Genomic DNA, 8,686 nt, shown 5'->3' with positions numbered 1-8,686 from the left:
GGAGGCAGAGATGGGCGGATCGCCTGAACTCAGAATTTGAGACCAGCCTGGCCAACATGGTAAAACCCTGTCTCTAAAAAAAAAAAAAAAAAAAAAATTAGCCAGGCGTGATGGTGTGCGCCTGTGGTCCCAGCTACTCAGGAGGCTGAGGTCAGAGGATCACCTGAACCTGGGAGGCAGAGGTTGCAGTGAACTGAGATCACGCCACTGTACTGGGTGACAAAGTGAGACTCCTGTCTAAAAAAAAGATAAGGAGACTTATCTGAATCTGGAATCCTTAATCTTGGTTTCCCTTAAACTTTCTATAAGTCCAGCGTCAGTGAAATATTTTGTCAATTATCACATTAATGTGTTCATTTTGTAAGAGTACTCGATTTAAAATTATCTTACTTTAAAAGTGGCCTAGTTTGCAGTGCCCAACAGGACACTGACAGTCATAGCTGTGTGACTTTTTGTGGGTTACTTAATCTTTTTGAGCCTCCTTTTCTGTTCAATGAGGATAATAAGGCCTACCTCATAGGATTATTGTGCATTCCCCTCTGTTAATGCACGTAAAGTTTTTACTTGGGAAACTAACTCACCGTTTAACAACCATTCTAAACACCATAGGATATATTTTGTTTCACAAATTTGGTATTCATTCAGAATAAGTATTTGAAAAGTGAGTAAATTCTATGCAATTATAGTTATTAAATGACTTATAAACTGTGTTTCTCTTCCACTTCTTGCTACATTTAATCTTCTAGGTGTTCAGATATGTTTGGAGATTATAGGCAGCAATAATGCTAAGGCAGCTAACATTTCAACATTCTTGTGTCAGGCTAATATTTTGGTGAAAGGAATTCTTGTATTTCTCAAAGAACTAGAGCTGAAGCAGAAATAAGTTCCAATGAGCAAGTGTCCAATTGGACCATTGAGTGAAATCTAATGTTTTAAACAATTCTGATGTTTCAATGTTTTGTTTTGTTTTCTTTTGATCCTGTGAGCAGTAAGACATATTTTATGTGGGTGGTAAAGGAAGAAATCAAGTAACAGAATGAGAAATTGTTCCCAGGAAGAGTTGGAGTTGGGACAAATGGGTTGTTAACTTTGATTTTTAGATCTTCTCTGAAGACATTAAACATGGAATGGTCATCTTTAGAAAAATAAAAGACTATGCAACTCCACCACTGAAATGGTATCTTATTACAGTGAATGATGGATAATCTGAAATTATTATAGAAAAAAATAAACCCAGACCATTTTGCCTGCAGCCTTTCAACCACCTTTCTGTCCACGTTTTTCTTTTTTATTCTATTTATTGCTAAGACCAGTGAATGTTCTTCTTTGCCTTCCAAAATGTTTTCCAGCATTAGTATGTAAATTAAAACTGTCGGCAGGGCCAGGGCGTCGTGGCTCACGCCTGTAATCCCAGCACTTTGGGAGGCGGAGGCAGGTAGATCACGAGATCGAGAACATCCTGGCTAACACGGTGAAACCTTGTCTCTACTGAAAATACAAAAAATTAGCCGGGTGTGGTGGTGGGCGCCTGTAGTCCCAGCTACTCGGGAGGCTGAGGCAGGAGAATGGCGTGAACCCGGGAGGCGGAGCTTGCAGTGAGCCGAGATCGCGCCACTGCACTCCAGCCTGGGTGACAGAGCAAGACTCCGTCTCAAAAAAAAAAAAAAAGAAAATGTAATTTACTACTTTATCTTTTTTTAAAAAAAGGTAATTTTAAGCTGGGCATGGTGGCTTACATCTATAATATCAATACTTTGGGAGGCTGAGGTGGAAGGATTGCTTGAGCCCAGGAGCTTGAGACCAGCCTGGGCAACACATTAATAGCTAGACCATCTCTACAAAAAAATGTAAAAATTAGCTGGGCATGGTGGTGTGTGTTTGTGGTACCAGCTATTTGGGAGGCTGAGGTGGGAGGATTGCCTGCACCCAGGAGGTTGAAGCTTCAGTGAGCCTTGACTGTGCCACTGCACTCCAGCCTTGGCAACCGAGCGAGACACTATCTCAGAAAAAAAGAAAGGTGGGGGGTAATTTTGTTAGCATCTCAAATTTTACATCAAGTTTCTTCTAGGTCTTGGCAAATTATACCTTAGATTTGTTTTATAGTGCTCAGAGTTTATACTCATTTATTTAAATATTGTTTCATATTTACTCAGAAAAAGAGCATTTCTCTACTTTTGGAGCAAACAGGGCAAACTCAATCCCTTAGCCTCAGCCTAGCAACATTTCTTTTCACACCATCTCCCAGAAGTTTGAGTGGTTTATTCCTCTGCCAAAAAATACTGTGGAGTACACATGAGGTGGGTACAGTGGCTCACGCCTGTAATCCCAGCACTTTAGGAAGCCGAGGCGGGTGGATCACCTGAGGTCAGGAGTTCGAGACCAGCCTGGCCAACATAGTGAAACCCTATCTCTACTAAAAATACAAAAATTAGCCATGTGTGGTGGCATGCGCCTGTAGTCCCAGCTACTCGGGAGGCTGAGGCAGGAGAATCACTTGAACCCAGGAGGTGGAGGTTGCAGTGAGCTGAGATTGTGCCACTGCACTCCAGCCTGGGCAACAGAGCGAGACTCCATCTCAAAAAAAAAAAAAAAAAAAAAGAGGCCAGGCACAGTGACTCACGCCTGTAATCCCAGCACTTTGGGAGGCCAAGGCGGGCAGATCATGAGGTCAGGAGATTGAGACCATCCTGGCTAACAGGGTGAAACCCCATCTCTACTTAAAAAAAAAAAAAAAAAAAATTAGCTGGGTGTGGTGGTGGGCACCTGTAGTCCCAGCTACTTGGGAGGCTGAGACAGGAGAATGGCATGAACCCAGGAGGCAGAGCTTGCAGTGAGCCGAGGTTGCACCACTGCACTCCAGCCTGGGTGACAGTGCGAGACTCCATCTCAAAAAAAAAAAAAAAAAAAGTACACATGGACATACCTAAATCCACTTTTCATTCTCAGAAAGACAACGTGACCATGTCCTTCCTTTGTAAGTGTGTGCTTCCTCCCTACGGGCCTCTCTTCAGGGAGTCTGACTGCACCAGTGGCACCTCTAATCCAGCTAGGTGCATCTGACCTCCTATGGAACTACTTGTGCCAGAGTGGGAGATAAATTGTGCCAGGTTAATTTGTTAAAGTGCTGGACAAATCGTGTACATTAAGGCAGTTTAGATTTGAAAAACTCAAAATATGCATCTCCCTGGTGGGTATTAGGTATTGAAATTGAAGAGAAGAATATATGTTTCTGAAAAAGTTTCAGTAATTACCTTGAAGGAGTGGGGGAAGTTTCTATCTGCTACCTGCTCTGATTGTGAGTTCATTTAATTTTTCATCAGAAATTTACTAAGTGCTGATATGTGCCAGACATATTGTCTCTTTTTTGTTAAATTTTCTAAAATGGATATTGGATAGAGCCTTTTTTTCCCCCAAATAAGACAATTGTTTTATCATTAATACGTTTAGATATATAGCAGCATCACTGTAGAGGTTTGTTTTACAGTGAGAAAGTTGTGTCTTAAATTGACCTAACAATGAAAAACAACTATTGGCTGGGCACAGTGGCTCACGCCTATAATCCCAGCACTTTGGGAGGCCAAGGCGGGTGGATCACAAGGTCAGGAGTTCGAGACCAGCCTGGCCAAGATGGGGGAACCCTGTGTCTACTAAAAATATTAAAAATTAGCTGGGCATGGTGGCAGGCGCCTGTAATCCCAGCACTTTGGGAGGCTGAGGTGGGTGGATCACCTGAGGTCAGGAGTTTGAGACCAGCCTGGCCAACATGGTGAAACCCCATCTCTACAAAAATACAAAAGTTAGCCGGGCGTGGTGGCGCACGCCTGTAATCCTGGCTACTCGGGAGGCTGAGGCGGGAGAATCGCTTGAATCCGGGAGGCAGAGGTTGCAGTGAGCCAAGATCGTGCCATTGCACTCTAGCCTGGGTGACAGAGCAAGACTCTGTCTCAAAAAAATAATAATAATATAAATATATATAAAAGCAATATAATGCTACTTCACAAAATTTTTTTTTTTTTTTTTGAGACGGAGTCTCGCTCTGTCGCCCAGGCTGGAGTGCAGTGGTGCAGTCTTGGCTCACTGCAAGCTCCGCTTCCCGGGTTCACACCATTCTCCTGCCTCAGCCTCTCCGAGTAGCTGGGACTACAGGCGCCCGCCACCATGCCCGTCTAATTTTTTTTTTTTTTTTTGTATTTTTAGTAGAGACGGGGTTTCACCGTGGTCTCGATCTCCTGACCTCGTGATCCGCCCGCCTCGGCCTCCCAAAGTGCTGGGATTACAAGCATGAGCCACCGCGCCTGGCCACAAAATATTTAAAATCTTTTTTCTTTTTTTCTTGACCCAATGCTAGCAGAAAAGCATAAAATCTTAAAATATGCATTTAAAAAATACTATACTATACTTGCAAGGCTGAGGCAGAAGGACTGCTTGAGCCCTAGAGTTCTAGTCCAGCCTGGGCATTATAGCAAGACCCCATCTCTAAAAAAAAATAAAATAAAATAAAGAATACTAAATAAAATAGAAGCATTGGGCCAGGCACAGTGGCTCACACCTGTAATCCCAGCACTTTGGGAGGCTGACGCAGGCTGAGCACCTAAGGTCAGGAGTTCGAGATCAGCCTGGCCAACATGGCGAAACCCTGTCTCTACTAAAACTACAAAAATTAGCTGGGCGTGGTGGCAAATGCCTGTAATCCCAGCTACTCAGGAGGCTGAGGCAGGGAGAATCACTTGATCCTGGGAGACAGAGGTTGCAGTGAGCCAAGATCGCGCCTCAGTGACAAGGCAAGACTCCATCTCAAAAACAATACAATAAATAAAATGGAGGCATTGTATTTGGGTTGACCAAGGGAAGCCTGTGTATTCATGGTCTTGCTATTTGAAATAATGGGAATGAAGATCATAAAATTAACTGGGAGTCCCAACTGTGGGAAAAAGCCTACAATTCTGTTACTCCTGTCTTTTCCTTTCCTGGAGGTGAGGTAAATTACTTTTTCTGTTATATTTCCTTCTCATAAAAGTTGTGCTAAAAAGATCTTATAATAGCCCAAGACATTCTAATGAAAGAATGTGATTGAGTTGGTGGGAATGTATGTGTTAATAGTATAGTCTGTCTCAGTAGGGTGTCAGCAGCAGAAATGGAAGGCAAATTAAAACTAGTTCCTTTATCCTTTTCAGACACTGCAGCCCCTTTAGCATGCTGCTTCTATATGTTTCCTACTCTGAAAAGAAATTAAATGGAAATTGCTTACTCAAAGCTGTTTTAGAAAGTCCTAAGTGTCACCTGGATGCTTGTTTGAGGCCTGCCTGCATCCTCCTCTGTGAGCCTGCCTTCCTCTCTTTCCTAAGAACGCTCTTCTGCATATTAGTGAAATAAGTGCCTCTTTCTGTTCTGTCTGTAGTTAGCCACCAATTAATAAGATGAGCAGAAATGCTCCCATGCTGAGCACTGTGCTAGGGGCAGGGAAGAAGCTGACACTACTTTATGAGGCAAGCTATGTAAGCGCCTTTTTATCTCCTAGGAGAGGCCCTCAATAGGTTCGGTCTACCCCCTGGAGCCTGTAGCTATTTCAGGCTACTCATTAAAGTCAATCTAGGATATTGCTAAAGCCTTTGAATTCTTTAAGTGAATTGCCTCCACTTGAAGTCAGCTAAAAATAGTTCACTTTCGCTCCCCAGGACTGCCCCCAAGTTACATGAAATTCCCCCTAGACTCACACCCCAGCAAAAATATTGATGTCCCCAGCAAGATTAGCTTCCTGTTAAAGATCCAGGACCTGTGAATACATGCATAACTGCAAGAATGGAAGCAAAGAATGAACCCAAGTTAAAGGCCAGCACAAGAATATGATGTAAGAAATCAGGGCTTTTGGGAAAGGCAGAGATTTTCTTTTCTCTTCAAATAATAAATTGCATCTAAAAATTAATGAGAGTATAGGCTGGGTGTGGTGGCTCACGCCTGTAATCCCAGCACTTTCGGAGGCTGGGGCAGGTGGATCACCTGAGGTCAGGAGTTTGAGACCAGCCTGGCCAACATGGTGAAACCCCATCTCTAATAAAAATACAAAAATTAGCTGGGCACGGTGGCACACGCCTGTATTCCCAGCTACTTGGGAGGCTGAGGCAGGAGAATCGCTTCAACCCGGGATGCAGAGGTTGCAGTGAGCCAAGATTGCGCCATTGCACTCCAGCCTGGGCAACAGAGCGAGACTCCATCTCAAATTAAAAAACAAAAAAAGGCCAGGCACGGTGGCTCATGCCTGTAATCCCAGTACTTTGGGAGGCCAAGGTGGGCAGACCACGAGGTCAGCAGATCGAGACCATCCTGGCTAACGAAGTGAAACCCTGTCTTGGCCGGGCGCAGTGGCTCATGCTTGTAATCCCAGCACTTTGGGAGGCCAAGGCGGGCGGATCACGAGGTCAGGGGATCGAGACCATCCTGGCCAACATGGTGAAACCCCAACTCTACTAAAAATACAAAAATTAGCTGGGCGTGGTTGTGCACACCTGTAGTCCCAGCTACTTGGGAGGCTGAGGCAGGAGAATCACTGGAACCTGGGAGGCAGAGGTTGCAGTGAGCCGAGATCGCACCACTGCACTCCAGCCTGGCGACAGAGCAAGACTCTGTCCCCCCACCCCAAAAAAGAAACCCTGTCTCTACTAAAAATACAAAAATTAGCTGGGCATGGTGGTACATGCCCGTAGTCCCAGCTACTCAGGAAACTGAGGCAGGAGAATTGGTTGAACCAGGGAGGCGGAGGTTGCAGTGAGCCAAGATCGCACCATTGCACTCCAGCCTGGGCAACAGAGCCAGACGCCGTCTAAAAAACAAACAAAAACCCAACATTAATGAGAGTACAAAGCATTATGCCAGACCCATCCATCATCAACTTGAGTACCTGCTATGACTTTCTCTTCTTTCATTTGGAACCCACTGTAGAACCGGTAGCCTCAGAGTAATTGGCTGAAGAGAGTGCATTCCTGGCCGGGCGCGGTGGCTCATGCCTGTAATCCCAACACTTTGGGAAGCCTAGGGGGCTGGATCACTTGAGCTCGGGAGGTTGAGACCAGCCTGGGCAACATGGCAAATCCTCATCTCTACAAAAAAATACAGAAATTAGCTGGGTGTGGTGGCATGAGCCTATAGTCCCAGCTACTCACAAAGCTGAGGTAGGAGGATCACTTGAGCATGGGAGGCAGAGGTTGCAGTCCGCTGAGGTCATGCCACTGTGCTCCAGCCTGGGTGACAGAGTGAGACCTGGTTTCAAAAAAAAAGAAGAGTGAGCATTTTGGGGCAGGTAGAGCCAACCCTCACAGAAAGAACCTCATCTTGTGTTTACACAGAAGTGACTGCAAGAAAGGGAACAATTTGTTTCTGAAACTCCTTGTGACATTTATTGTTATATCAAGTGCTTCTGGTCACCAAGAAATCATATGCATACTGCATCCAGAGACTCAATGAGAAAATTGGGCTCATGGATACTAAACTGTTCCTTAAATGCTCAAAGCTGATAATATACCAATTTTATACCATATATGTTAAAGGCCTCGAGAAAATTGAAGCAGGTTTTTTAGGGGCTAAAGCAAAGTAGCTTAGGATGAGTAAAGCAATAGACTCTACCATTTACTTGGTTTCCATCAGAAAGGAAAATGCCAAGGCCAGCACAGTGGTTTGGCCCTGTAATCCCAGCTACTTGAGAGGATGAGGCAGAAGGATCGCTTGAGTCGAGGAGTTCCAGACCAGCCTGGGCAACATAGCAAGATTTTGTCTCAAAAAGACAAAACAAAAAAAGGCCAGGCATGGTGGCTCGCGCCTGTAATCCCAGCACTTTTGGAGGCCGAGGTGAGGAGATCACCCGAGGTCAGGAGTTCAAGACCAGCCTGGCCAACATGGTGAAACCCCTGTCTCTATTAAAAATACAAAAATTAGCTGGGCATGGTGGCGTGTGGCTGTAGTCTCAGCTACTCAGGAGGCTGAGGCAGGAGAAGTGCTTGAACCCGGGAGGCAGAGGTTGCAATGAGCCAAGATTGCGCCACTGCACTCTAGTCTGGCGACAGAGCGAGACTCTGTCTCAAAAAAAAAAGAAAAATATATATGTATACAAAAATTAGCCGGGCATGGTGGCACGTGCCTGTAATCCCAGCTACTCGGGAGGCTGAGGCAGGAGAATCACTTGAACCTGGGAGGCGGAGGTTGCAGTGAGCCAAGATTGCGCCACTGCACTCCAGCCTGGGAGACAGAGTGAGACTCTGTCTCAAAAAAAAAAAAAAAAAAAATTAGCCGGACATGGTAGTAGGTGCCTGTAATCCCAGCTGCTCAGGAGGCTGAAGCAGGAGAATCACTTTGGACCTGGGAGGCGGAGGTTGCAGTGAGCCGAGATTGTGCCACTGCACTCTAGCCTGGGCAACAGAGGAACTCTGTCTCCAAAACAAAAAAAGGAAAATGCCTCATTCATAGCTGCTTTGATATATTGGGGTATGAATCAGAAAACTTTTATTCATACCTCTCTCTGTTGGAGTAAAACATACTTCCTTGCTCTACTGTTTGGGGCTAGGCTGTAAGATGATATGGCCAATGACCTTCCAATGTGCTTCCACAATTGGGCTTGCTGCTCTTGTTCTTTTTTTGTTTGTTTGTTTGTTTGTTTGTTTGTTTTTGAGACGGAATCTCGCTGTGTCGCCCAGGCTGG

This window comes from Nomascus leucogenys, chromosome 24, assembly GCF_006542625.1.
Source record: "Nomascus leucogenys isolate Asia chromosome 24, Asia_NLE_v1, whole genome shotgun sequence".
Classification (NCBI taxonomy): Eukaryota; Metazoa; Chordata; class Mammalia; order Primates; family Hylobatidae; genus Nomascus; species Nomascus leucogenys.
Note: the sequence above shows the minus strand (reverse complement) of the source record.